The following is a 27826-nucleotide window of genomic DNA, read 5'->3' on the forward strand; positions in this document are numbered from 1 at the left end:
ATGAGTGGAAAACTGCTTTTAAGACTTGTTTCGGCCTCTATGAATATCTGTTAATGCCGTTCGGGCTATGCAATGCCCCGGCGACATTCCAGTTTTTTCTGAATGACATCATGAAAGAGTATCTGGACCGCTTTGTTGTCATATATATTGATGACCTTTTGATATACTCTGAGTCCCCAGCCCAACATGTTAGTCATGTTCTTTTGATCTTGCAGAGGTTACATGAAAATAGCTTATACTGTAAGTTAAGCAAGTGTGAGCTTGATGTGTATGAGGAGGAGTTTTTGGGAGTGATCCTTAACCCGAAGGGGTTCAGAATGGCGGAGAGAAAGGTGAAGGCGGTTCAGGAGTGGCCGATCCCTAAGAATGTGAGGGATGTCCAGTGCTTCCTGGGATTTTCTAATTATTACCTGTGGATTGTAGATACTTGGCAATCTTCAGTTTCATTGGATTACAGTGTTCAAGACTGTATTAATCTCCTGAATCCTTCTTCATTGTTTTGTTTTTGGCCATTTCTATTCTATTTTTGGTTCAATCCTGGAGATGGATTATATTTGTTTTTGTTTTGGGAAGGCTGGAAGGTATGCATGGAATATAGAGTGATCTGATTAGTGGTGTATGGGGTGTTGAACCGCCTGTATGATCGCTTCTTCTTGTTTATGTATTGCAGAAGCACTAATAGGGGATAAAGGCAATTATCTGATACCTATCAAGAAGGGAGAAGAACAGCCTACAGCTAGCGGATTTGGTAGGTGGGGTTCTAGCGAGAAATTACTGAGAGTAGTTAGAATTTTCATGTACAGTTTCAGTCCCTTCCCTACCTTTTCCCTCACCTGATTTCCTTTCTACTCTGTGTTGTTATACAGTCAGAGTGTAGGGCAATCTGGAGCTGCACCCCTTTTAAGCATCATCCTGATCCTGAGGAAGCTTGGCCGTGACAGAATCACGTACCCAAGAAAACTCTTCCTCTCGGTCGGGTGTGCTTGGAAGATGGCCACTATGGAAGACATGTTGCATGCTTTAGGCTTGGTACAACATGAGTTAGAAGCATCACAAGCTGATACTGCAGCATTAAGGGAATGGTTGGATAGACAATCTAGGAATCCATTTGATGCGACGGCTAGTGGTTCACCAATACAGGTTGCGGTATCTCCACCCATACCTCTGGCTAGTCCGGAACGGTATTCCGGTGACCCTAACAAGATTCAAACCTTTCTGATTCAGATAACATTGCATTTCTCCTGTAGACCGGCATCATTTACTACTAACTTATCCAGAGTAGCTTTTGCTATTTCGTATTTGACCGGGGAGGCTGCCAATTGGGCGTTACCGCTGGTGCGTAATGATGATCCTCTGTTGGCAGACTGGGATGACTTTAGGAAGGAATTCAAAAGAGTTTTTGATAGACGGGCAACCATGCTTAGTGCAGATAGGGAGCTTCTGGGGATGGGACAGGGAAGAAAGGAGCTTTTTACATACATGACCACCTTTAATAGGTTAGTAGCGAGACTTCTTGGCCAGAAGAAAAAAGGATGGCCTTATATTACCAGGGTCTGAATGAAGACCTTAAGGACGTGTTGGCACAGATTGACCCTCAACCCACCAACTGTACTGATTTAATAAATCTTACCTTGCGGTTAGATCATCGCATGTCCGAAAGAGGAGGAGAGCGAAAGAAAGGTGACAGACCTGGAGGTGGGTTGGAATTGGCTGGACGTCCAGGTAATAAAGATATGGGTCCGGAGCCTATGGAGATAGGAGCTGGTAGACCTCCTTTGACTAAGGCGGAGAGAGAAAACAGGCGTGCTCAGGGTCTCTGTATGTACTGTGGTAGAAAGGGGCATTATGTCAGGGAAAGTACTATGAGACCAAAGAAGACTAATCCCTTTTCTCCCGGTAAACAAGTTGCAGTTATGAAGGCAACTACAAAACCAGTATGTCGGCAAGATAGTAGGAACATTCTGGTAGACCAAAAGCCTTCACTGGAGTGGAAGATACCTTCTTTAGAGATATCCACATGTAAGAACACAGAAACACATGTCGTGTTACCCATGCTATTGAACACTAGACATAACAGTCATTCAGTATCGCCCATGATCGATTCCGGAGCAACCGGAAATTTTATCGACCAAGGTCTGGTAGATAGATTGGAATTAGTGAAAGTGCCAACCGTTAAACCTGAGTTAGTCCTGGCGGTGGATGGCACTCCATTGAAGTCAGGCCCTATTATTGCCCATACTGGAGCACTGGAACTCATTATGCCGGGGGAGGTAAACAATCATAGGGAGAGGATTGTGTTAAACATCATTGAGGCTCCTCAATATGAGGTGATATTAGGTATGCCATGGTTGTGGCAACACAACCCTTCCATAGATTGGAAGAGAAAGTCTGTGGATTTTGAGTCAGAGGGGTGTGTGAATGTAACGACCTTGCGTTCCCGGGGTCGGGGATAGACACCCACAGAACACAGTACCAAATGATAAGTGCAAAGGATTTATTGTTAATGTAAAGGGTAAAGGGAAGCAAACAATACAGATGGTTTTCTGGAATCACCAGTCTTAGGGGCCGATTATGATGGCGGACAGACCTGAGTCTGTCCGCCACCATAGAGAAGGAGGGACCGTCCGCAGGGGCAGCGGCGGTCCCTCTGTTCTAATTAGGATGTGACCACCACCCTGGCGGTCACATCCTGTATTTTTATCATTGCAGCGGGTGCTGCTTGAAGCTGCACCCGCCGCAATGAGAAAAATGTAAGTTGTGCATTTGCATGCACAAAGCGGCAGGCACCTCGCGGTGCCTGCCGCTTTGTGCAGGCAAAAGTACCCCCCATGTGCACCCCCCCACCCCCACCTTCACCCCTGGGGGCCCGCAACGGGCCCCAAAAACACAAATCCGTATGCCTTTACACGGCGGAAATGCCGCCGTGTAAAGTCATCTTTCTGCAGACATCCTAATATGGCTGACGGTGTCTGATAGACACCGCCAGCCATGTTAATGCTTTTCCGCCGCGGGCGGATTCCGCCCGCGGCGGAAAAGCGGAGGACAGATAGTAAGACCCACCAGCCATCCTAATATGGCGGTGGGTCTTTCAAGGCTCTGCGGTGGATTTCCCGCATCCTCCGGGCCGGCGGTGGCTTCCGCCGCACCGGTGGATACGGGAAATCCGCAATCGTAATAGGCCCCTAAATACATTACCCCAATCACAGCGCTGGTGGTTCACACCGTCCTCCGCATGTACATCGGTCCCGATGTACGCCCACGGAGGGCACTGTGCTAAATAGCGGCCGACAATGCCGTTCGATGGCTGTGAGGGGTTGTTAATCGCAATAGTAGGGCAGTAGTCTTGACGAACGTGGGAGTCGCCCAGCCGGGTTCTCTACCATTCGTTCCTGTGGGAGTACCGGGAGCAGCCGCTCTACCTGTATCCCTGGAAGCTGGTTGCAATGCCCAATGGACTGCGACGCGGCAAACACCTCCCGGTGTGCGTCTACAGTATCCTGACAAGGTATTCTGAATGAGTGAGATGGTCGAGAGCAGGCGCTCGATCGGACCTTCCCCTTTTCCGCTATGTCCGCGGAGACGCCGCAAACCCCTCCCGGAGTGCGTCTCCACGCGATGTCCCGGACAAACACAAGTACGGGGGCTGGGAGCTTCGGCTCACACCAACCTCCGTTGTTCAGGCTTTGATAATACACACGGACAGGGCTGGGAGCGTCCGCTCCTACCAGCCTCCACCCTGGACCCTGATCAGAGCCGCGCTGACTCGTCCGAGTCAGAAGGAGCCCTATCGCGCCGAAGCCTGCTATTAGGATAGGAACAGAGACACGGGGCTAAGAGCGGGAGCTCTTTCCTACCTCCGTTCTCCCGAAGATCCTCAATAGCTCAAACAGTTACAGATCTCGGAGCGCTCTGCTTCAGGGTACGTCGGCGTAGGTGTCTGAATATCCGACACGGCGTCCTTTCCTTTTCCGCCTAAATAGGCGGTCCTTCCATGTTATGCAACCTGAAATCCCGGTGTTGCATAAGCTAGTCTTGCTAGGCATTCTGGGAACTGTAGTCCGCTCTTGTAGCGGCGCGCTGAAAACGGCGATGGTGTGACGGGGGAGGGAATTCATGACAGTGAATCACTGTTTGCAGTCTCCGGAATCACATGTGTCCTTATTGGCCCAAGCCTTTACCATTGCTACTGCGGCGGAAAAAGATGTAGAGTTGCCTTGGGCATACACGGGCTATCATGATGTCTTTAGTGAGGTGAAAGCAGAAACACTTCCCCCACACAGGGATTATGACTGCCGGATTGACTTGGTGGATGGGGCAGTGGTGCCTTCATGTAGGGTATATGCCTTGTCCGTTTCGGAAACAGCTCATTTGAAGACATATCTGGAACACTTTTGTTCTATTGGTTTCATACGTCCCTCGCGCTCTCCTGCAGCCTCACCACTTTTTTTCATTTCAAAAGCTAATGGCGAATTGCGTACGTGCATCGATTATAGACAGCTTAACAAGGTTACCATCCGTAATCGATACCCGCTTCCACTCATACCAGTCCTGCTACATCAGGTTCGGGATGCTGCTATTTATACGCGCCTGGACCTGAGGGGGGCTTATCACTTGGTCCGTATCAGGGCGGGTGATGAGTGGAAAACTGCGTTTAAGACTTGTTTCGGCCTCTATGAATATCTGGTAATGCCGTTCGGGCTATACAATGCCCCGGCGGCATTCCAGTTTTTTCTGAATGACATCATGAAAGAGTATCTGGACCGCTTTGTTGTCATATATATTGATGACCTTTTGATATACTCTGAGTCCCCAGCCCAACATGTTAGTCATGTTCTTTTGATCTTGCAGAGGTTACATGAAAATAGCTTATACTGTAAGTTAAGCAAGTGTGAGCTTGATGTGTATGAGGAGGAGTTTTTGGGAGTGATCCTTAACCCGAAGGGGTTCAGAATGGCGGAGAGAAAGGTGAAGGCGGTTCAGGAGTGGCCGATCCCTAAGAATGTGAGGGATGTCCAGTGCTTCCTGGGATTTTCTAATTATTACAGGAGGTTTATTTCCCATTTTTCACAGTTAGCATCTCCAATAACTCGTTTGTTGTGAAAAGGTACTCTGTTTTTTTGGACACCTGAAGCCACGAATGCTTTTGAACAACTTAAAACAGCTTTTAGCATGGCTCCTGTTTTAACGCAACCCCAAATGGATGTGCCCTTTGTAGTGGAAGCAGATGCCTCCGACGTGGCAATTGGGGCGGTGTTGTCACAGAGAGACAAACAAACAGGCCAGTTGCATCCTGTGGCGATTCTATCGAGAAAGCTCAATTCCGCAGAAGCGAATTACACAATAGCTGAGAAGGAGCTCTTGGCAGTGAAAAAGGCATTCCAGGAGTGGAGACACTACCTTTGGGGAGGACATCATCCGGTAACTGTGTATTCCGACCATCGTAATCTCCAGTACCTGAAAACAGTAAGACGTCTGTCTCAACGCCAGATGCGTTGGATGCTCTCTTTTGCGGAGCATGAGTTTACCATCTTTTTTCGTCCGGGAGCGGAGAACAAGAACGCTGACTCTTTATCTAGACAACTGGATTCAGGGTGTCATCAGAAAACGGATCCAAAATCTATTCTCTTTCCAGAGGTGGTGTTGTGTTCCATACAAGTGGAACAGTTCTTGGAGGTGGTGGCTAAACATCGGCCTCCACAGCAATGGAAGGAGTGGGCTGATGCGAACATACACCAATCTCTCAAACATGGCTTGCCAATGGTGCAAAACCGACTGTTTCTTCCGGTGCACACCCTTCGTTTAATGGCTTTTAACTGGTGCCATAACGCATTGGTGGCAGGGCATCAGGGCCATCAGAAAACTGTTCACGCGTTACAACGTCATTTCTGGTGGGAAGGCATGGCCAAGGACGTGAAACTGTGGGTAAATCAATGTGAGACATGTGCAAGAGCGAAAAGTGGTCAATCGAAAGCGTCAGGATTGCTATGCCTCTTCCAACTCCCTCCAGGCCATGGCAAGTCATTAGCTTGGATTATGTGTTGGGTCTGCCTTTGGATAAAGGTAGCGACGCCATCTTGGTGGTGGTGGACAGTTTCACAAAGATGGGACATTTCATCCCTTATAAAAACCTCCCTACTGCATCTCAACCTGCACAGTTATTGTTGACCCAGGTGGTTCGTCTTCACGGGGTCCCTCAAGTTATCATCTCTGACAGAGGTCCGCAGTTCATTGCCAGGTTCTGGCGAACATGGTGTAAGGCGCTGAACATCTCTGTTGCCCTATCGACAAGTTTCCATCCACAGTCTGATTGGCAGACGGAGAGGCTAAATCAGAATTTAAAGAAGTATCTGCTTTGCTATGCCGATGAAGCGGCGGACTCATGGGTTTCGCTGTTATGGCTGGCTGAACTGTTATATAATAATGCTTGGCATTGTTCCACTGGTGAGACACCATTTCGGGCTAACTCTGGCTTCAATGCAAACACTCTGCCAGTGACGATTCCGAGCGACGTGCTGAACCATCCCACGGTGGCTGGCTAGGTGAAGGCTCTTCTGAAGATTCATAGGAGGGTGCAGGTACATTTGGATAAGGCCAAGGATACATATAAGAAATGGGAGGATCGGCATCGGAGGGAAGGACCGGTGTACAACGTGGGGGATCGGGTATGGCTTTCCACAAAGAACATTCGCTTTCGTTTCCGTAGTATCTTCCATCCTCGTTTCATTGGGCCTTACACCGTGGTACGCCGCGTGAATCCGGTGGCGTACAAGCTGAAACTCCCGGTGTCTTTATGGATTCACCCGGTTCCATTGCAGTCTGCTGAAACCGGCCCGTTCGGCTCGACGGAAGGCGGTACCTCTGGTTCTTCGTGATTGGAACCTGGAATATGAGGTGCGTCGGATGTTGGATTCTCGTTATCAGCAGGGGAACCTGTGGTTTCTTGTGTCCTGGAGGGGTTATGCTGCAGAAGACAAATTCATGGGAGCCGAGCTCTGGTGTCCATGCCCCTCTTGCGATTCGCCGGTTCTATGCCCGTCATCCGGAGAAGCCTGGTGCTAGGAGGCGCTACGGAGAGGGACATATTGTCATGATCTGCTTATGACCTGCCTAAAGCGCCTACATGGATAGAAGTTCCGCATGGCATAGCGATGGCCGAATGCGCTTAAGTGACTACATGTCCCACAATGCTAGGTCACTGGGAGGAGTTGGGTAATCTATAAGGGTCGCCATCATTGCGCGGCAGGTTGTACGTGATTTGTTATTCGAAATCTGGACCCGAGTTCTTGGAACCATTGTACTCGTTCCTGGCTGAGTGGCTTGCTCAGCAGTGTTCTGCAGTGCGTGGAGTTTATGTGTTCGGCGGCTGCCGAGCGCCTTTGCCTGGAGTGATTTGCTTCTGAAAAGAGAAGGAGCGATTGATAGCAGAGATTACTCGTGTCTCGGCCGAGGTGCGAGTGAGGCTGTGTTTTCTCTGCTGTTTGTTATTTGTGTGCGGCGGCTGCCAAGCACTTTACTGGGATCAGCTTCGTTGTTAGTAAAAAGAAAAGAAAAAAGGAGTTGGAGTGATAAAGAAATATCGCGTTCTCGGCTGAGATACCGCTTTTGTATTTCTTTAAGGAACTTTGGCATTTTCGCTCAGGAATCTAAAAGTGCCGATCTTTTCCGGAATCCCTTGACCTTTTACAGGCAGCTGCCGGTGAGGAGCATTCCGGATAATGTGAGTACTCGTGTTCTCGGCTGAGACGCGCTTCAGTTTCTCCTTTGACTGTGTTTTAAAGGAATTGACACTTCCTTATCCAGGAATGAAAAGGTTGTGACTTTATTTAGCCTGTGGATTGTAGAGACTTGGCAATCTTCAGTTTCATTGGATTACAGTGTTCAAGACTGTATTAATCTCCTGAATCCTTCTTCATCGTTTTGTTTTTGGCCATTTCTATTCTATTTTTGGTTCAATCCTGGAGATGGATTATATTTGTTTTTGTTTTTGGAAGGCTGGAAGGTATGCATGGAATATAGAGCGATCTGATTAGTGGTGTATGGGGTGTTGAACCGCCTGTATGATCGCTTCTTCTTGTTTATGTATTGCAGAAGCACTAATAGGGTATAGAGGCAATTATCTGATACCTATCAAGAAGGGAGAAGAACAGCCTACAGCTAGCGGATTTGGTAGGTGGGGTTCTAGCGAGAAATTACTGAGAGTAGTTAGATTTTTCATGTACTTATCACTATGTTTTCTCTTTTTCTTCTCATTTCAGCCTCCCTTTCCCGTTCCAGTCCCTTCCCTACCTTTTCCCTCACCTGATTTCCTTTATACTCTGTGCTGTTATACAGTCAGAGTGTAGGGCAATCTGGAGGTGGACCCCTTTTAAGCATCATCCTGATCCTGAGGAAGCTTGGCCGTGACATGTATAGCACAGGATATAATCTAAATCAGCTTTGGAACTTACAGACTGGTTATAATGGGATAACATTATTCTTTAAATTTATGTCTCTTACAATATAATACTTGAGTTATGGACCAATGAAATATTGGTGGTTTAAAAATACCAATCTGAATACACACTATGAGATAGAGATGATGCGACTTTTAAGAGCTTTAATGTCAATACAAGGCTCTTTTGCAAGCATTAAATGTCCTATTTTATACATATTGTTGGAAATGAATGTATATATCATGTGTAAATAGAAAATAAGCTGTACAGAAATATAAGTGGTGTGTTGGAATTTTGTATTGTAAATAGGAAATGTAATGTGTATATAATGTTTATATATGTAGAATGTTAGTATTTAGTGATGTGTGAAATAATGGTATAAATATGAATTGGAGAAAGTGACTAGACCTCATCCTAATAGTCTGTTGATTGTCGAGTTTAACACATGACGTATATTAAGTATAGATGTAAAAGATAACAATCCATTTGACGCTGATAAATGTATAAAAACAGTATTGAACTAATTGACACTATTTTTTACTTTTTATAGTTATCATTGACACAGAATATATACAGAATTCCTGAGGAAGGCTTTGCCGAAACGCGTTGAAGGACATTTTTCTGTATATAATTATGGAAGGAGATTTTTCTGTATATAATCATAGACAACAGTATTGTATCTGTTGAATTTTGAATTTTTGTATTGTGAATAAGAATTAATAATTTGCACAGAAATAATATTATAAAACAAAAAAGAAAAAAGGAAAAACTATTTAATAAAATAAAATTTCATCAGAAACAAAAGTGTCAGTTGAATTACATTAGATAAAAATAGGCGTCTATAGGATGCGTGAAAATATGCATAAAACCTGATGCTAATTCAGCTTTTTTCAAAAACACTTTTTCCTTGCCAGGGTTTATCCTTTTAGGCAGGGGCCCCTAATCTTTTCGAAAACATGTTACGCGCGGCAGGTCTGTGAGGGGTTTGTTCCATTAATTAAACACACTTGTGGTTGAAATAATTATTGGGAATATCTTGACAGTTGTACAGACTAGATAGGGAGTGGCAGGTCACAAACTCTAAATCCCAATCACCCTTTTTTAATTTTGTTAGTTAAATAATTTTATATTTATTTAGGACGTTTTTTGCTATGGCAAAGTTAACCACATTCGGATTTTCGGATGAACAATTTGCTAATATGGTTGCCAGTTCAGTCACCTTTGGTGAATCTACTACAGGGCAAGACAAGAATGAGGACTTAAATATTCTGCTAGAGCTGAGAAAAAAATTGAAACGCATTGAACAACATGGATATTTTATGTTGCAATATTTAAAAGCTGGAATAATACCCCAAGGCTTGAGAGTAAGGAATATACCTGGGTTATTCACTCACATCAGGGAATTTCTGGAGCGTTGGTCTATGATATCGAACCGATGCTCCAGAGATTAAATGATGTTGATAGTAGAGACATCTAAAGATGTACCACAACAGCTGGCAAAGGAAATTGCAGACTTAGAAGAAAAAATAAAAAGCTCAGGAATAATAGATCTCAAAAAGAAATTGGATGACATAGAAAAAGATCTGAACTCTTACTCAGATTATCTGATTAATAAAAAAATGGAGAAACTTCAAAAGGATATTAAATTTTATAGAAAAGAAACAACGTATCCATATTTATCAGACAGCTTTTACAAGAATGCTGATAATACTACTGACTGCAAAAATCAATTAAATATGGTAGAAAGGTTAACACTTTTTCTGGATCATCGGACTCTAGTGGTGATGGAACGTACTATGCCAGTGGTTATCAAAATCCCAGAGCGAATTCACGCTTTCAAAATAGACAGTCTTTTTTAGGGCGCCGCCAGATCAGGCAAGGCAACTGGAGACCACAATATCAGCCACGTTTCCAGACTGTCACACATCAAGAATACTACCAATTCCCGGAGAATGCTCCAATGACTTACAACCAGTACCTGGAAACACGGAACAACAGATACTGCCGAAACTAGATACCCTACCCATATTTAACCTTAGTAAATCTAATTTATCTAAGGACACTATTTCTGTCCTATCAAAAGGATTGACATTTGCCCCTTATTCCGGTTTAAATAAATTTGACCTATTCAGAGATTTGCAGGCTTTCTTCCGCAAAATCAGGCTAAAATTCTTTTTTCAAGGCCAGGAAGAAGTTATCCAAGAAGCTAATCTTTCAGGTCTAAAACCCCAATCACTGTTCACTCCTATGGTAGACCAACTTCCACCTCAGGTGGCTATATTCGAACAAGTGGTGTTTGACAAAATGACTAACATCACACAACATGTGCCAAAGACTCCATTTAATTTGAAACAAAGGGAATACAAAGCCTTGAATCAAATTAAAGCTGACAAAGAACTATTAGTAAAAGCATGTGATAAAGGTGGAGGAATTGTAGTTTACCATACTGAGAACTACATTAAAAAAATGGAAGAAATGCTAGATGACAAAAGGTTTTATTTACCCATCACCAGAGACACTACATACCAAACGTTGACTAAAATTAAGAAATTGACAGATAAGGCATTAAGAGATGGTGAAATTTGTAAAAAAGAGCATGAGTATCTAAATGTAAAAAATCCCAGGTTAGCGAGTATCTATGGGATACCAAAGGTTCATAAAAATGTTGGAAATCCCCCTTTGAGGTCTATAGTTACTACAGTAGGCTCTGTAACTGAACCTTTGGCTAAATATATAGATGCGATTCTTTGTCCACACATCTCTCGTACACCTGGACATGTTAAAGATACTAGACATATCATACATTTAGTAGAAAATATCAACTTTTGTGCCACATCACAACTACTAGTTACAATGGACATAGAAGCCCTATATAGTAATATTCCGATTATGGGAGCACTAGAAGCTGTTCATTGGTTTCTGCACGAATACAATATAACATGTCCCTCAATATTTATCCTTGAATGCCTCAAGATTGTTTTATGTGAGAATATATTTGAGTTCAACGGTAAATTGTTTAAAAAACAACAAGGAGTTAGTATGGGAGCATCGTGTGCACCTACCATTGCAAATATCTATATGTCCCAGTTTGAGAACCGGTTTGCGTTCAATGAAGTTGCACCGTTCTATGAATCCGTGACCAAATGGTCACGGTACATAGACGACGTATTCTTCGTTTGGACAGATAATATAGATAACCTTCACCAATTCATTGAATGGATAAATTTATGTGATCTGAATATTAAATTTACCAATCATATTGATGAGAAAGCAGTGGAATATTTAGATGTCACTATTAAAGATCAGAATGGCACTCTTGCTGTGGACTTATTTGTTAAGCCCACAGCTAGAAATACGTTGCTGCATTATGACAGCTTTCATCCCACGGTTCAGAAAAACAGTGTCCCATTTGGAGAATGTTTGCGTGTTAGGCGCAACTGCATGAGCATTTGTGATTATGACGATAAATCAGTGATGATGAAAGCAAAGTTCCTCACACGAGGATACCCCAAAAAGATAGTGCGCGACTCATACAAGCGGGCTCGCTTCTATGATCGGCAGCACCTTCTGCAACCCAACAAGGATAAAAAAGATCCAGGTTTGGTGTTCATCACCAAACATTCAGTTCTGAATGAAAGAATTAGACAGACTATATGTGCTAATTGGCACATTTTAAATGTAAATACTTCTAAAGAAGCTAGATTGCCCAAGCCCATGTTCGCATATCGGCGAAACAAATCTTTAAAGGATCACATTGTCAGATCTAGAATGGTTCAAAAAAAGGTGTTGGTTCAACAGACACTCACTCATGTTATACCAGTGTCAGGCACCTATAAATGTCTAAACTGTAAATCATGTGATACAGCAATACAGCGCCCAACAATGGTTTTCAATAACCAAACGATTAAACCTCAAGGTCTGAATAACTGTAAAAGTACCAATGTTATATACTTAATCCTATGCCCTTGTCACAAAGGTTATGTAGGTCAGACATGAAGGGTCATGAATGTCAGACTGACTGAGCATCGCTCCGCCATCAGGACAGGCAAAATGACAGCTCCTTTAGTCTGTCAATCAATCAGTCAATCAATCAAGGCATTTATATATCCGGGTCGGATTCTACGCAACGCGGCAACACCGGTGGAAAAAGCGCCCTGCTGCCAAGATGAGCTGCAATCAACGCCGAGACCCCCGGTGCCCCACGGGCTGTCCTGCTCGCTGAGCTCCTGCCTGACTGCTGGGCCCCGGGTCGGAATCTACACAACTCGGCGACACCGGAGAAAGCAAGCGCACTGCTGCCAAGGTGAGCTCTGTGTCCCCCCCCTCCCACTCTGCAAGCTGTGCTCTGCGCCCCCCCCATTCCACTCCCTGAGATGTTTTGGAGCTGTGATCGGGGATGTAACCTTGCAGATGGGGGGGAGAGCGGTCTGAACGAGTGCAGGTGAGCGAGGACAACCCTACCCCCGTGAGACTCTCGGTGAGATCGTGGATCATTGCTCACATCGCGTCTCTCAGTCAGATGCCCTTCGCCACCCCCCCCCCAATAATTGGCGCACAAGTATAAGTTAGACTGCTCCCAAATGCAGTGTCTGCACAGGCGAGTGGGGGAGCTGCTTGTCCTGATTAACACTGTTGCAGCATGGTGAGCACGGTGTTCTTGAAGTTCCTGAAGTATTAGTCACGCAAATAACTACTATGAATGCTCTGAATGATCTAACACAGCGGTACTGGCATGCAAAATTAATGCTGTGTTCAAAGCGGCCCCTGCACTCTCCACTAACTAAAATGGCGGGGCCATAAAGAAGAGCCATAAATCGCCTCCACTGCCCACCAGATGACCATGAGGCTACATACCAATGAGCTCAGGGGTCACCAAAATAGAGATAAGACGCGCTCCTCTCCTCCTTGCAACACTGGAGCTGTACCTTCTCCTCCCCACCAACTAACACAGATGATGGACTAACCAGACCTGCCCTAGAGTAGAAAGGGAAACCCAACTCTAAAAAGGACTTCAACAACAGACAAAGGACTACTACAAAAGACGCTGGTTTCTGCATGTGTTACTCGGGAGGCCATCTAATCATAACCTAAGGTCTGGCCTTTTTATACCAATCCCACCCACCACAGACTTTACTTTACCTGTATTTTGAACACTTGTAATGTTCAAAGCACCTCTTATACCTATCAATGCAGTATTATACTTCTACCCGTATTTTTAACACCTGTAATGCACAGACTACTACCTCAGATACCTTGGTGGCTAACTAATGTCATGTCCGAATCTTGATTTTTGATTCATGTACACTACTGGCTTCATCTGTGTTCTGCTCTTATACTCGATCAGCAGTATACTTGAACCTGTATTCTGCACTATTCTGCACATTTCCGCAACCTGCACCCATCCCCGCTTTCCTCTCCTGTTATGCACCGATTGCTCTCCCATATATCGCATTCTTCTTTTGTATTCTGCACTATTCTACACAGTTCTGCAACCTGCACACATTCTCACTCTTCTCTCCTGTATTGCACCGATTGCTACCTCATATATGTCTGGCTGCTCTCTAGGGTCATCTCTACCTGTATTTTGAACATTTGTAATTCACAGACTGCTACCTCATATATTTTGATTGCTCTCTAGTGTCACTACTACCTGTATTTTGAACATTGGTAATGCACAGTTTGCTACCTCATATTTCTTGGTTGCTAATTAATGTCACTTTGATCTGTGATTTCTGATTCATGTAACTGTTGTCTGCACTGGTATCCTGCCCTTATATACTATCAGTACTATACCTACACTTACACCTTGTTCTCAGTAATTTAACGTTCCTCAGGACTGAGTGTCTGCCTTTCTACAGTGGTATAATATGTTGCTATACCGTATGCTATTATATTATATGTTCACAGGGGTATTTTATTTACAGGGGCATTATATTCCCAGTTGGATCTTGCACATTTCACTCTTCCTTACCTGTAATGCACCGATGTTACCTCATATATTTACATCATATATTCACACTCCAGACGAAGATAGGGTGTCGGCATTCTACAGTGATACTATTATAGGTATATATTCCTAATTGTATCCTACACATTCCACTTTTTCCTCACCTGGATGCACCGATTGCTACCACATATATTTACACGCCAGACGAAGATAGGGTGTCTGCATCTTACAGTGGTATTATTATACTTATATATTCCTAATTGTATCATTATTATGTATCTGTATCTGAACGCATCTGTCTGACCTGAATATGCTGTTGAGTCCAACTATGCTCCCACTTGTACCTTCCCCACCCCAATTGATATGTACTCACATGCTATAACCTTCTTCTGTAAAGTGCTCTGATATCTGCAAAGATCTTGTTCGCGCTATATAAAACTTTCAAAATAAATAAAATAAATAAATATAGCGCACTACTCACCCGGAGGGTCTCAAGGCGCTGGGGGGAGGGGGTCCGCTACTGCTCGAACAGCCAGGTCTTGAGCTGCTTCCTGAAGGCGAGGTGGTCTTGGGTCAGGCGGAGGTGGGTCGGAAGGGAGTTCCAAGTCTTGGCGGCCAGGTAGGAGAAGGACCTTCCTCCTGTGGTGGCTCTTCGGATGCGGGGGACGGCGGCGAGGGCGTGGCTGGTCGATCGAAGCTGGCGTTTGGGAGCGTAGAAGTTGAGGCGGCTGTTGAGGTATCCTGGGCCTTGGTTGTGAAGGGCTTTGTGTGCGTGGGTGAGGAGCCGGAAGGTGATTCTCTTGTTGACCGGGAACCAGTGCAGGTCTCTCAGGTGTCCGGAGATGTGGCTGCGGCGGGGGATGTCCAGGATGAGTCGTGCTGAGGTGTTCTGGATCCGCTGGAGTCTCTTCTGGAGTATGGCGGTGGTTCCGGCGTAGAGGGAGTTGCCGTAGTCCAGACGGCTGGTGACTAGGGCCTGGGTGACCGTCTTCCTGGTCTTGGTGGGGATCCATCGGAAGATCTTACGTAGCATGCGCAGGATGTTGAAGCACGACGAGGAGACGGCGTTGACTTGTCTGGTCATGGAGAGGGAGGAGTCCAGGATGAAGCCCAGGTTGCGTGCGTGGTCTGTGGGTTTGGGTGCGCTGCCCAGGGCGGAGGGCCACCAGGAGTCGTCCCAGGCGGAGGGTGAAGATCCCAGGATGAGGACTTCCGTCTTGTCTGAGTTCAGTTTCAGGCGACTGTTCATCATCCACTTGGCAACGTCTGTCATCCCTTCGTGTAGGTTGGCTCTGGCGGTGGTGGGGTCGTTGGTGAGGGAGAGGATCAGCTGGGTGTCGTCGGCGTAGGAGATGATGTTGAGGTTGTGCTGGCGTGCGATGGCTGCGAGGGGGCTCATGTAGACGTTGAAGAGTGTTGGGCTGAGCGAGGAGCCTTGAGGAACGCCGCAGATGACTTCGGTACCCTCCGATCTGAACGGGGGGAGGCGGACTCTCTGTGTCCTTCCGGCGAGGAAGGAGATGATCCACTCCAGTGCCTTCTCCTGGATTCCGACGTTGCTAAGGCGCTGTACTAGGGTACGGTGGCAGACAGTGTCGAAGGCCGCGGAGAGGTCTAGGAGGATGAGGGCTGCTGTTTCTCCGTTGTCAAGCAGGGCTCGGATGTCATCGGTGGCTGCGATCAGGGCGGTCTCGGTGCTGTGGTTGGCCCGGAAGCCAGACTGCGAGAGGTCGAGGGAGCCGTTCGTCTCGAGGAAGGCGGCCAGTTGCTTGTTGACGGTCTTCTCAATGATTTTTGCCGGAAACGGGAGCAGGGAGATGGGGAGGTAGTTCTTGAGGTCGGTGGGGTCGGCTGATGGCTTCTTAAGTAGGGCGCTGAGTTCGGCGTGCTTCCAGCTCTCCGGGAAGGTAGCGGTGTCGAAGGAGGTGTTGATGATGTCCCGCAGGTGGGGTGCGATGACAGCCTCAGCCTTGTTGAAGACGTGGTGAGGGCAGGGGTCTGTCGGAGATCCGGAGTGGATGGAGTTCATTGTGCGGACGGTGTCTTCGGTGCTGATCGGGGTCTAGGCGCGGAGGGTGGTTGTGGGGGGCGGTGGTTCGGTCGTGGCGTGCGTCGGTTGAGTGCTGAAGCTGTTGCGTATGTCCGCGATCTTGTTGTAGAAGTAGGAGGCGAGGGAGTTGCAGAGGTCTTGCGAAGGGGTGATGTCGTTGTTTCCGGCGTTGGGGTTGGAGAGCTCTTTCACGATGTTGAAGAGTTCTTTGCTGTTGTGTGCGTTGTTGTCCAGTCGTTCCTTGAATGCGGTTTTCTTGGTGGCGTGGATCAGTTGGTGGTGTTTTCGGGTGGCGAGCTTGAGGGCAGTCATGTTGTCCGGTGTTGGGTCTCTGCGCCAGGTTTTCTCGAGTGCTCTGCAGTTCTTCTTGGAGCTCTTGAGTTCGTCGTTAAACCATGGTGCCCTCTTGCTGCCGGGTCTGCTCGGCGGGGTCTTCAGAGGGGCGAGGTCGTCTGCGCAGTCGCTGATCCATTTCGTGAGGTTGGTGGCCGCTTGGCTGGGGTTCGTGATCTTGTTCCAGCTTCTGCGGGGAACCTGTTGCTGGTGATGGTGGAACGTGGTCCTTCTGAAGCTGAAGTGGACGCAGCTGTGGTCCGTCCAGTGGAGTCCCGTGGCGTGGCTGAAGGCTATGTACTTGCTGGAAGAGAAGACCGGGTCGAGTGTGTGTCCGGCGTAGTGGGTGGGGGTGGCCACCAGTTGCTTGAGTCCGAGGTTGGCGAGGTTGTCCAGCAGGGTGGTGGTGTTGCGGTCGTTGTTGTTCTCCAAGTGGAAGTTGAGGTCCCCGAGGAGGATGTAGTCGGCGGAGGGGAGGGCGTGCGGGCTGATGAAGTCGGCGATGTCTTCGCTGAATTGTGTGCGTGGTCCCGGGGGTCTGTAGATGAGGGTGCCTCTGAGGGTGGTCTTGGGGTTGACGTGGATCTGGAAGTGCAGGTGTTCGGCGGGTGCGAGGGTATCGTCGGTGTCGGTCGTGATGCGGATGGTGTTCCTGTGGATGATGGCAATGCCTCCTCCTGTCTGGTTGACGCGGTCCCTCCGGATGATCTTGTAGCCGTCCGGGATGGCGATGGCGATGTCGGGCGCTGAGGAGGCGTTCATCCAGGTTTCCGTGAGGAAGGCGACATCTGGGGCTGTGTTGTCGAGCAGGTTCCAGAGCTCGACGGCGTGTCTGTGGACGGAGCGGGTGTTGAGCAGGATGCACTTCAGGTGGGTGCTGCTGGAGTTCGGCTTTGTGGGTGCTGGTGTGGCGTGGGTCCGGTTGCAGGTGAACTTGCAGGAGTGGCAGCTGAAGGGTCCGTGGGTGCGTCTTGGTGCGGCTCGGTAGCAGCCCGGGGTCCGGCCGGTGTTGAGTGTGTTGAGTTAGGTGGCGTTGTAGGTCCGTCGGGTCGGCTTCCGTCGGTGGGGGCCAGGGGTCCTGGCACTGGGCGCGGTCCAGGCGCGGACGGGCGCAGACAGGCTTACCTTTGGCGCACCTTCAGCGCTCATTCGGTGCTCCCGCTGCGCGCGTCCGCTGCACGGTCGCTCTGGGGACGTCATAGGAAGGGAGCCGGTCGGGAGGGTCTGCGGGGAGGCGGGAGCGAGAGCCAATCGGCTGGCGGGGGGCGGGGCCGCGGGCTAGGGCGGCGGGAAAAGCTGGAGCAGGCTTGGCGGCCCTCGGGTGGCTGGGGCTGCGGGAGGCTGGTGTGGGCTCGGCGGCCCTCGGGTGGCTGGGGCTGCGGGAGGCTGGTGTGGGCTCGGCGGCCCTCGGGTGGCTGGGGCTGCGGGAGGCTGGTGTGGGCTCGGCGGCCCTCGGGTGGCTGGGGCTGCGGGAGCAGGCACGGGCACAGGAACTTGGGGGTGACCAGGCCGGAAGGCGAAGTGGTCACTCCCTGGTTCTGGTCAAGCTCCCCTTAAGAAGGGAGCCGGTCGGGAGGGTCTGCGGGGAGGCGGGAGCGAGAGCCAATTGGCTGGCGGGGGGGCGGGGCCGCGGGCTAGGGCGGCGGGAAAAGCTGGAGCGGGCTTGGCGGCCCTCGGGTGGCTGGGGCTGCGGGAGGCTGGTGTGGGCTCGGCGGCCCTCGGGTGGCTGGGGCTGCGGGAGGCTGGTGTGGGCTCGGCGGCCCTCGGGTGGCTGGGGCTGCGGGAGGCTGGTGTGGGCTCAGCGGCCCTCGGGTGGCTGGGGCTGCGGGAGCAGGCACGGGCACAGGAGCTTGGGGGTGACCAGGCCGGAAGGCGCAGTGGTCTGTCACTTTACAGAACTGAATCACGCACCAGAAGAAATGACTTGGTATATCCTAGAACGAATAAGCCCTAGAACAGGATTAGACCAAGAAAAAAATCAGAAAGATGTGTGAAGTCTACTGGATATTTATTTTGGGAACAGCAGTAAATGGACTGAATCGGGAAATTCCATGGAATCAGGCAATAATGTAATCCATGAATGTTTCTGTTTATGGTCCACAAGTACCTGACACACATATGTATTAATTAGTTTTTATGTTTCTCATTATAACCATGTCTACTGCCCCTATTATAAGGCACCTTTCATTCATAATGTACATACAGATAGAAGGCCTTTATTTATAGGATGTGATCTCTTAAGTTCTGATAATGACAGTCTCTTCTCTAATCACATTGTATTGGTCAAATGATATCAGCAAAGTCGGTTATGATATTAAACACCCAGATACACCTTAAGACACTTAAAGTATTGTCGTTAATAGCTATTGGGCCTATCCCCATTAGGTGTCTACGGAGTATTCATGAAGCAATGAGTAACAAAGGCCGCTCAAGTAGTTGACACAGTTAGAAACATTGAGCGATAAATCAAACTCGATAAATATTATGGCCGAATTACAATAGTGGCTCCGACTCCTTATTGTAGAATCGTTGGTTCCATCTGTATATAGTACTGTCCGAGGCTTTAAACTAAAGAAGTTTTTATTTCCAACTATAATAGGAATCGTTAAAATATATCAGTTTAACTACTTACATCGAGACATGCTTTGATATATTTCTAATTATGTTGATAATAGCAATTGTGTCCATTAACATTAAGTATGCACATTGTGCCAAGAATATAAAAATTAAGGGAGATTTCTTAAGTCGTTGTAGCAGTACAAACATTTAAGACATTTATTGAGTACCGTTTTTAAGATAAGAGTCATACTATGATATGGATGTACGTTGTTACAACGCAGGTTGTAACAACGCATACCTTTACCACGTGGCCGCTACAACGCAAGTCGTTACCACGACTTGCGTTGGAGGGCGCGGATTTAGGATTTTTATAATTATATATTCCAACACCAGTCCCCGTAACAGTAGGGAAGGCTTTGGAATATAAATTTATACAATTCCTTATCCCACAGCGCCCTCCAGCGCAAGTCGTGGTAACGACTTGCGTTGTAACGGCCGCGTGGTAAAGGTACCGCGTTGTAAAAAGTTTGTGGTAAAGGTTGTTTACCTATGATATAGACTCCATTGTAAGATGGCGGAGCAGTTGGCCTTATCGCCAGACAGCACTTCCTACAGCAATATGACTCTAGAAGACATCGCAAGAGTTTACATAGTCACGAGATAATCGGTAGCTTTTTAAAGGCAGAGCAGATCAGTACGTTGAGATCGAGACGACGATACGCCGCCATGTTCCGGGACGCTTTGTTGCCAATTATCAAGTAAGGAAGATCAGATTTGAAGCTAGAGCGCTTAGAGTAACTAGAGCCTTAAATACGGCATGAGAATAATACGCGCCTTAGCGGTCCACGTTATATGCAACAGTGCAATAGATAGGAAGCACTGTTCTTGCATGAATGGCGTTTCATGGCCTTCAAGTTAAGATTTAGGTGGTTCAGCACCCGGGAAACTTCTGATATAAGCAGTATTGTTGACTTAATGTCCAAGGAGTTAGTAGGCAATATGCTCTGAACTAGTTTAGTTAGGCTGGTTATGAACTATAACACACTCCGTGCGTAAGGTGTATGCCACCGATAAGACCGTGCACACTATCCAAGATGCGTTATGTCTATTTAAATGCTCAATGAAGTGAGGCTATACGCCTTGAACCGCTAACGTTAACCTGATACATATCAGGATTTCCTCTGTGTGTAATCCATTTACAGGGGATAGGACGGTTAATTAATACAGGCTTATAGCGGATGTTAATCATGTCTTTTATAGGTGAAGTTCACAATTATAAAGAGACACACTTTGAAACAGATACAGCCTAGGACCACTGGCCATCTCCTTGGAGATTATCAGGTATTATTGTCTCTTAGGGAAGCAGTATAAAACTCTTTTCTTATAGTACGCTAGTAGGTAATTTTGCAATCTGCCATGTTTTATAGCTCGAACAAGGGACCTAGGTCAACAGGAGAATAAAGAGTCCGGTTGCTGTAGGACAATACTCATGTGGTGTGAACACATTCATAATCATATATCAAGGTATGTACATGGGAGGTCTAGATGATAAGTACATGCCTTTGGCATTTGAATCTGTTATTCATTAATAGGATAGTTTTTTTACTTTATCGATCAGATCCTATTATGGCTTTAAAAGTACTGCGTACCATGGTGGAAGAGGAATAGTCATCTATTGCAGTTGTATCGCCTCGACGCTCCGGCCGACTCTGAGGTCGGTTACTGCGTCATCTTAAACAGGTAATTGGAATTGAGAATTACAACTAGCATATGGCCTATTTGAGGTTATCCCTAATGGCATTAATGCAATAGGTTTTTCCCCCAGAACCCTTGTTTAATGCTCAGTCAAATAACCTACATCACAATATACAGGTGTATTGTCATGATCCGCTTATGACCTGCCTAAAGCGCCTACATCGATAGAAGTTCCGCATGGCATAGCGACTGCCGAATGCGCTTAAGTGACTACATGTCCCACAATGCTAGGTGACTGGGAGGAGTTGGGTAATCTATAAGGGTAGCCATCATTGCGCGGCAGGTTGTACGTGATTTGTTATTCGAAATCTGGACCCGAGTTCTTGGAACCATTGTACTCGTTCCTGGCTGAGTGGCTTGCTCAGCAGTGTTCTGCAGTGGGTGGAGTTTATGTGTTCGGCGGCTGCCGAGCGCCTTTGCCTGGAGTGATTTGCTTCTGAAAAGAGAAGGAGCGATTGATAGCAGAGAATACTCGTGTCTCGGCCGAGGTGCGAGTGAGGCTGTGTTTTCTCTGCTGTTTGTTCTTTGTGTATTTACATCAAGGGGTGGTGATGGACAGAGTCTCTGAATTAAGCAGAATACTCTCACCCAGTCAAGAGATCAGGGCTAGATCCAACACCGTTTTTTAGCTCATTGCACCATCCCAGTTTCAGAACCTGGCTGTATGCAAATTAGTCTGTCCCTGGCCCAGTGCATCATGGGAACAGGGCAGACCAGACTACAAAAGCCAATTCTTACACTGGGAAGGAAACAAGCTTCCGGGGACCGGTTTCTGGCATTTCAGCCGTCTTCGGCCCGTCTTGCTTGAATCCTGATGGTGCAATGAGCAAGGGACTCACATCTGAGTATACCCTTCCACGCTTAGGGTGGACAAAAATATTTACATCAAGGTGTGGTGATGGACAGAGTCTCTGAATTAAGCAGAATACTCTCACCCAGTCAAGAGATCAGGGCTAGATCCAACACCGTTTTTTAGCTCATTGCACCATCCCAGTTTCAGAACCTGGCTGTATGCAAATTAGTCTGTTCTTTGTGTGCGGCGGCTGCCAAGCACTTTACTGGGATCAGCTTCGTTGTTAGTAAAAAGAAAAGAAAAAAGGAGTTGGAGTGATAAAGAAATATCGCGTTCTCGGCTGAGATACCGTTTTTGTATTTCTTTAAGGAACTTTGGCATTTTCGCTCAGGAATCTAAAAGTGCCGATCTTTTCCGGAATCCCTTGACCTTTTACAGGCAGCTACCGGTGAGGAGCATTCCAGATGTTGTGAGTACTCGCGTTCTCGGCTGAGACGCGCTTCAGTTTCTCCTTTGACTGTGTTTTAAAGGAATTGACACTTCCTTATCCAGGAACGAAAAGGTTGTAAGTTGTGCATTTGCATGCACAAAGCGGCAGGCACCTCGCGGTGCCTGCCGCTTTGTGCAGGCAAATGCAGGGGGGTACCATAAGTACCCCCCATGTGCACCCCCCACCCCCCCTTCACCCATGGGGGCCCGCAACGGGCCCCAAAAACACAAATCCGTATGCCTTTACACGGCGGAAATGCCGCCGTGTAAAGTCATCTTTCTGCAGACATCCTAATATGGCTGACGGTGTCTGATAGACACCGCCAGCCATGTTAATGCTTTTCCGCCGCGGGCGGAATCCGCCCGCGGCGGAAAAGCGGAGGACAGATAGTAAGACCCACCAGCCATCCTAATATGGCGGTGGGTCTTTCAAGGCTCCGCGGTGGATTTCCCGCATCCTCCGGGCCGGCGGTGGCTTCCGCCGGCCCGGTGGATGCGGGAAATCCGCAATCGTAATAGGCCCCTAAATACATTACCCCAATCACAGCGCTGGTGGTTCACACCGTCCTCCGCATGTACATCGGTCCCGATGTACGCCAACGGAGGGCACTGTGCTAAATAGCGCCCGACAATGCCGTTCGATGGCTGTGAGGGGTTGTTAATCGCAATAGTAGGGCAGTAGTCTTGACGAACGTGGGAGTCGCCCAGCTGGGTTCTCTACCATTCGTTCCTGTGGGAGTACAGGGAGCAGCCGCTCTACCTGTATCCCTGGAAGCTGGTTGCAATGCCCAATGGACTGCGACGCGGCAAACACCTCCCGGTGTGCGTCTACAGTATCCTGACAAGGTATTCTGAATGAGTGAGATGGTCGAGAGCAGGCGCTCGATCGGACCTTCCCCTTTTCCGCTATGTCCGCGGAGACGCCGCAAACCCCTCCCGGAGTGCGTCTCCACGCGATGTCCCGGACAAACACAAGTACGGGGGCTGGGAGCTTCGGCTCACACCAACCTCCGTTGTTCAGGCTTTGATAATACACACGGACAGGGCTGGGAGCGTCCGCTCCTACCAGCCTCCACCCTGGACCCTGATCAGAGCCGCGCTGACTCGTCCGAGTCAGAAGGAGCCCTATCGCGCCGAAGCCTGCTATTAGGATAGGAACAGAGACACGGGGCTAAGAGCGGGAGCTCTTTCCTACCTCCGTTCTCCCGAAGATCCTCAATAGCTCAAACAGTTCCAGATCTCGGAGCGCTCTGCTTCAGGGTACGTCGGCGTAGGTGTCTGAATATCCGACACGGCGTCCTTTCCTTTTCCGCCTAAATAGGCGGTCCTTCCATGTTATGCAACCTGAAATCCCGGTGTTGCATAAGCTAGTCTCGCTAGGCATTCTGGGAACTGTAGTCCGCTCTTGTAGCGGCGCGCTGAAAACGGCGATGGTGTGACGGGGGAGGGAATTCATGACAGTGAATCACTGTTTGCAGTCTCCGGAATCACATGTGTCCTTATTGGCCCAAGCCTTTACCATTGCTACTGCGGCGGAAAAAGATGTAGAGTTGCCTTGGGCATACACGGGCTATCATGAGGTCTTTAGTGAGGTGAAAGCAGAAACACTTCCCCCACACAGGGATTATGACTGCCGGATTGACTTGGTGGATGGGGCAGTGGTGCCTTCATGTAGGGTATATGCCTTGTCCGTTTCGGAAACAGCTCATTTGAAGACATATCTGGAACACTTTTGTTCTATTGGTTTCATACGTCCCTCGCGCTCTCCTGCAGCCTCACCACTTTTTTTCATTTCAAAAGCTAATGGGGAATTGCGTACGTGCATCGATTATAGACAGCTTAACAAGGTTACCATCCGTAATCGATACCAGCTTCCACTCATACCAGTCCTGCTAGATCAGGTTCGGGATGCTGCTATTTATACGCGCCTGGACCTGAGGAGGGCTTATCACTTGGTCCGTATCAGGGCGGGTGATGAGTGGAAAACTGCTTTTAAGACTTGTTTCGCCCTCTATGAATATCTGGTAATGCCGTTCGGGCTATGCAATGCCCCGGCGACATTCCAGTTTTTTCTGAATGACATCATGAAAGAGTATCTGGACCGCTTTGTTGTCATATATATTGATGACCTTTTGATATACTCTGAGTCCCCAGCCCAACATGTTAGTCATGTTCTTTTGATCTTGCAGAGGTTACATGAAAATAGCTTATACTGTAAGTTAAGCAAGTGTGAGCTTGATGTGTATGAGGAGGAGTTTTTGGGAGTGATCCTTAACCCGAAGGGGTTCAGAATGGCGGAGAGAAAGGTGAAGGCGGTTCAGGAGTGGCCGATCCCTAAGAATGTGAGGGATGTCCAGTGCTTCCTGGGATTTTCTAATTATTACCTGTGGATTGTAGAGACTTGGCAATCTTCAGTTTCATTGGATTACAGTGTTCAAGACTGTATTAATCTCCTGAATCCTTCTTCATCGTTTTGTTTTTGGCCATTTCTATTCTATTTTTGGTTCAATCCTGGAGATGGATTATATTTGTTTTTGTTTTGGGAAGGCTGGAAGGTATGCATGGAATATAGAGTGATCTGATTAGTGGTGTATGGGGTGTTGAACCGCCTGTATGATCGCTTCTTCTTGTTTATGTATTGCAGAAGCACTAATAGGGGATAAAGGCAATTATCTGATACCTATCAAGAAGGGAGAAGAACAGCCTACAGCTAGCGGATTTGGTAGGTGGGGTTCTAGCGAGAAATTACTGAGAGTAGTTAGAATTTTCATGTACAGTTTCAGTCCCTTCCCTACCTTTTCCCTCACCTGATTTCCTTTCTACTCTGTGTTGTTATACAGTCAGAGTGTAGGGCAATCTGGAGCTGCACCCCTTTTAAGCATCATCCTGATCCTGAGGAAGCTTGGCCGTGACAGAATCACGTACCCAAGAAAACTCTTCCTCTCGGTCGGGTGTGCTTGGAAGATGGCCACTATGGAAGACGTGTTGCATGCTTTAGGCTTGGTACAACATGAGTTAGAAGCATCACAAGCTGATACTGCAGCATTAAGGGAATGGTTGGATAGACAATCTAGGAATCCATTTGATGCGACGGCTAGTGGTTCACCAATACAGGTTGCGGTATCTCCACCCATACCTCTGGCTAGTCCGGAACGGTATTCCGGTGACCCTAACAAGATTCAAACCTTTCTGATTCAGATAACATTGCATTTCTCCTGTAGACCGGCATCATTTCCTACTAACTTATCCAGAGTAGCTTTTGCTATTTCGTATTTGACCGGGGAGGCTGCCAATTGGGCGGTACCGCTGGTGCGTAATGATGATCCTCTGTTGGCAGACTGGGATGACTTTAGGAAGGAATTCGAAAGAGTTTTTGATAGACGGGCAACCATGCTTAGTGCAGATAGGGAGCTTCTGGGGATGGGACAGGGAAGAAAGGAGCTTGTTACATACATGACCACCTTTAATAGGTTAGTAGTGGAGACTTCTTGGCCAGAAGAAAAAAGGATGGCCTTATATTACCAGGGTCTGAATGAAGACCTTAAGGACGTGTTGGCACAGATTGACCCTCAACCCACCAACTGTACTGATTTAATAAATCTTACCTTGCGGTTAGATCATCGCATGTCCGAAAGAGGAGGAGAGCGAAAGAAAGGTGACAGACCTGGAGGTGGGTTGGAATTGGCTGGACGTCCAGGTAATAAAGATATGGGTCCTGAGCCTATGGAGATAGGAGCTGGTAGACCTCCTTTGACTAAGGCGGAGAGAGAAAACAGGCGTGCTCAGGGTCTCTGTATGTACTGTGGTAGAAAGGGGCATTATGTCAGGGAAAGTACTATGAGACCAAAGAAGACTAATCCCTTTTCTCCCGGTAAACAAGTTGCAGTTATGAAGGCAACTACAAAACCAGTATGTCGGCAAGATAGTAGGAACATTCTGGTAGACCAAAAGCCTTCACTGGAGTGGAAGATACCTTCTTTAGAGATATCCACATGTAAGAACACAGAAACACATATCGTGTTACCCATGCTATTGAACACTAGACATAACAGTCATTCAGTATCGACCATGATGGATTCCGGAGCAACCGGAAATTTTATCGACCAAGGTCTGGTAGATAGATTGGAATTAGTGAAAGTGCCAACCGTTAAACCTGAGTTAGTCCTGGCGGTGGATGGCACTCCATTGAAGTCAGGCCCTATTATTGCCCATACTGGAGCACTGGAACTCATTATGCCGGGGGAGGTAAACAATCATAGGGAGAGGATTGTGTTAAACATCATTGAGGCTCCTCAATATGAGGTGATATTAGGTATGCCATGGTTGTGGCAACACAACCCTTCCATAGATTGGAAGAGAAAGTCTGTGGATTTTGAGTCAGAGGGGTGTGTGAATGTAACGACCTTGCGTTCCCGGGGTCGGGGATAGACACCCACAGAACACAGTACCAAATGATAAGTGCAAAGGATTTATTGTTAATGTAAAGGGTAAAGGGAAGCAAACAATACAGATGGTTTTCTGGAATCACCAGTCTTAGGGGCCGATTATGATGGCGGACAGACCTGAGTTTGTCCGCCACCATAGAGAAGGAGGGACCGTCCGCAGGGGCAGCGGCGGTCCCTCTGTGCTAATTAGGATGTGACCGCCACCCTGGCGGTCACATCCTGTATTTTTATCATTGCGGCGGGTGCTGCTTGAAGCTGCACCCGCCGCAATGAGAAAAATGTAAGTTGTGCATTTGCATGCACAAAGCGGCAGGCACCTCGCGGTGCCTGCCGCTTTGTGCAGGCAAAAGTACCCCCCATGTGCACCCCCCCACCCCCCCTTCACCCCTGGGGGCCCGCAACGGGCCCCATAAACACAAATCCGTATGCCTTTACACGGCGGAAATGCCGCCGTGTAAAGTCATCTTTCTGCAGACGTCCTAATATGGCTGACGGTGTCTGATAGACACCGCCAGCCATGTTAATGCTTTTCCGCCGCGGGCGGATTCCGCCCGCGGCGGAAAAGCGGAGGACAGATAGTAAGACCCACCAGCCATCCTAATATGGCGGTGGGTCTTTCAAGGCTCCGCGGTGGATTTCCCGCATCCTCCGGGCCGGCGGTGGCTTCCGCCGGCCCGGTGGATACGGGAAATCCGCAATCGTAATAGGCCCCTAAATACATTACCCCAATCACAGCGCTGGTGGTTCACACCGTCCTCCGCATGTACATCGGTCCCGATGTACGCCAACGGAGGGCACTGTGCTAAATAGCGGCCGACAATGCCGTTCGATGGCTGTGAGGGGTTGTTAATCGCAATAGTAGGGCAGTAGTCTTGACGAACGCGGGAGTCGCCCAGCCGGGTTCTCTACCATTCGTTCCTGTGGGAGTACAGGGAGCAGCCGCTCTACCTGTATCCCTGGAAGCTGGTTGCAATGCCCAATGGACTGCGACGCGGCAAACACCTCCCGGTGTGCGACTACAGT

Source organism: Lissotriton helveticus, chromosome 12 (assembly GCF_964261635.1).
Source record: "Lissotriton helveticus chromosome 12, aLisHel1.1, whole genome shotgun sequence".
NCBI classification, from domain to species: domain Eukaryota; kingdom Metazoa; phylum Chordata; class Amphibia; order Caudata; family Salamandridae; genus Lissotriton; species Lissotriton helveticus.